The sequence below is a fragment of the Octopus bimaculoides genome, chromosome 6, assembly GCF_001194135.2.
Source record: "Octopus bimaculoides isolate UCB-OBI-ISO-001 chromosome 6, ASM119413v2, whole genome shotgun sequence".
NCBI lineage: Eukaryota > Metazoa > Mollusca > Cephalopoda > Octopoda > Octopodidae > Octopus > Octopus bimaculoides.
The window spans coordinates 60454836-60457954 of record NC_068986.1 but is presented as its reverse complement, the minus strand read 5'-3'; the positions used below and the strand labels follow the sequence as shown (position 1 = coordinate 60457954).

At 45.8% G+C, this 3119-nt stretch overlaps 1 protein-coding gene across 3 annotated transcripts in view; it reads left to right on the top strand.

Annotated features, from left to right (window-relative positions):
* The window catches only part of LOC106869460 (translin), a 48167-nt gene that overhangs the window by 11948 nt on the left and 33100 nt on the right, over positions 1 to 3119 (top strand). The window lies entirely within an intron of this gene.

Here is a 3119-nt window from a genome sequence, read left to right as displayed (position 1 = left end):
ACCATATTTCGTGTTGCAAGACAGTGTGTGAGAGAGAATTGTGATGTCGTGGGAGAGAAATGTGTTCGCATGGATGATGGTACGCTTGCACTAAACGAGGCTGCAAAGAAAGAGGTTTGGAGACCCCACGGCGAAAGATTGCTCAATAAGGAGAATGAAAGGGAGAAAGAGAGTCTGCCGAATGTCGAACCAACAGAGGGACCAGCTATCCGAGTTGACAGTACCATGGTAGATAAAGCAATTAAGAGTATGAAGACAGGGAAGGCCCCCGGCCCATCTGGAATCAGTGCAGAGATGCTCAAAATATCTGGCAGTGTCGGCTATAGCCTAGTCACCTGTATTGTTAACCAAGTGATACACGGAGTCATACCCAATGACTGGTGTAGCAGCACCATAGTCAACTGCTACAAAGGTAAAGGTGATGCTTTAGATACAAATAATTACAGAGGTATCAAGCTTTTAGATCAGGTAATGAAAGTCACGGAGAGGGTCATAGCCCAACTACTTAGGGAGTGAGTCAGTTTAGATGAGATGCAGTTTGGGTTCGTGCCTGCGAAAAGCACCACTGATGCTATATTTCTGGTAAGAGAGCTTCAGGAGAAATACCTAGCCAAGGATGAACGTCTGTACCTGGCTTTTGTTGACATGGAGAAAGCCTCTGACAGTGTCCCCCAATCCCTCATCTGGTAGTCAATGAGGAAACTAGGGATAGAAGAATGGTTAGTGAGAGCTGTGCGAGCCATGTTCAGAGACACTGTTAGTAAGGTGAGGGTTGGCAATGAGTACAGTGAAGAATTCCGGGTAGAGGTAGGGTCCACTAAGGTTCTGTCCTCAGCCCCATCCTATTTATCATAGTCCTCCAGGCGATCACAGAGGAATTCAAGACAGGTTGCCCCTGAGAGCTCCTCTAAGCTGATGACCTTGCACTAATTGTGGAAATGAGAACAGCAATGAATTCCGGGTGGAGGTAGGGGTCCACCAAGGTTCTGTCCTCAACCCCCTCCTATTTATCATAGTCCACCAGGCTATAACAGAGGAATTCAATACAGGATGCTCCTCTATGCTGATGACCTTCCACTAATTGCTGAGTCACTATCAGAACTAGAGGAGAAGTTTATGGTGTGGAAGCAAGGACTAGAATCGAAGGGCCTTAGAGTCAACCTAGCTAAAACCAAAGTCCTAATAAGTAGGAAGGTAGACAAAACACAAACCCCTTCAGGTAGATGGCCCTGCTTGATCTGTAGAAAGGCGTAGGTAGTAACTCTATAAGATGCACCCAGTGTAAGCTATGGACACATAAGAGGTGCAGCAATATCAAAGGAAGGTTAACTAGGAAGTTAATTTTCGCTTGTAGCAGATGTTCAGGAGCTATAAACACTGTAAATGTGCAGAAAACAACTTCTGCCACATTCCAGGGAGTAAAACTAGAAGTGGTTGATAGCTTCCGCTATCTTGGTGACCAAGTTAGTAGTGGGGGAGGATGTGCTGAAAGTGTAGCTACTAGAATGAGAATAGCCTGGGCAAAGTTCAGAGAGCTCTTACCTCTGTTGGTGACAAGGGGACTGTCACTCAGAGTAAAAGGCAGACTGTATGATGCATGTGTACAAACAGCCATACTACATGGCAGTGGAACATGGGCTGTAACTGCTGAGGACATGCGTAGGCTCATAAGGAATGAAGCCAGTATGCTCCAATGGATGTGTAATGCCAGTGTGTATACTAGACAGAGTGTAAGTACCTTGAGAGAAAAGTTGAACCTAAGAAGCATCAGTTGTGGTGTGCAAGAGAGACGATTGCGCTGGTATGGGCATGTGGCAAGAATGGATGAGGATAGCTGTGTGAAAAAGTGCCACACCCTAACAGTTGAGGGAACCTGTGGAAGAGGTCGACCCAGGAAGACCTGGGATGAGGTGGTGAAGCATGACCTTCGAACATGAGGCCTCATTGAGGCAATGACTGGTGACCGAGACCTTTGGAAAAATGCTGTATGTGAGAATACCCGGCAAGACAAGTGAGACCATAACCCATGGCCTTTACCAGAGGTGTAGTCAGCCCACTTATGTGTACCTTTCTTTCTTTGGACACAAAACCCTGCTTGTGAAGACGTGTTGAGGCAAGTGAAATCGAAATCGAACCAAATTCGACAACTGGAACCCATACCAACCTTCCTTCATTGGACACTAAACTCTGCTTGCGAAGACCTGTTGGGGCAAGTGAAATCAAAATTGAACCAAATTCGATAACTGGCACCCGTACCAGTGGAACGCTAACAGCACCCTCCGAGCATTATCACTGCCAGAGCAACTGTCTGGCTTCCGTGCCAGTGGCACATAAAAAGTACCATTTGAGCATGATCGTTACCAGCGTTGCCCTACTGGCACTTGTGCCGGTGGCACGTAAACAAAACATTCAAGTGAGGTTGTTGCCAGTGCTGCTGGACTGACTCCTGTGCAGGTAGCATGTAAAAAATACCATTTGAGCGTGGCCGTTGCCAGTAACGTGTGACTGGCCCTCGTGCCAGTGGCTCGTAAAAGCAACCATTAGTCTCTCGGAGTGGTTGGCATTAGGAAGGGCATCCAGCTGTAGAAACTCTGCCAGATCAGATTGGAACGTGGTGCAGCCATCTGGTTTTCCAGTCCTTAGTCAAATTGTCCAAACCATGCTAGCATGGAAAGCAGACGTTAAATGATGATGATATATATATATTGTTATATATACATATATATATCAATTATATATGTAAATATATATATAGCTATATATAGAGGCATCAAGATGTTAGATCAGGTTATGAAAGTTACAGAGAGGGTCATAGCCCAACTAATTAGGGAGCGAATCAATTTAGATGAGATGCAGTTTGGGTTTGTGCCAGGTAAAAGCACTACTGATGCCTTATTTCTAGTAAGACAGCTGCAGGAGAAATACCTAGCCAAGGATAAACCTCTGTACCTGGCTTTCGTTGACATGGAGAAAGCCTTTGACAGGGTCCCCCGATCCCTTATCTGGTGGTCAATGGGGAAACTTGGGATAGAAAAATGGTTAGTGAGAGCTGTGCGAGCCATGTACAGAGATGCTGCCAGTAAGGTGAGGGTTGGAAATGAGTACAGCAATGAATTCCG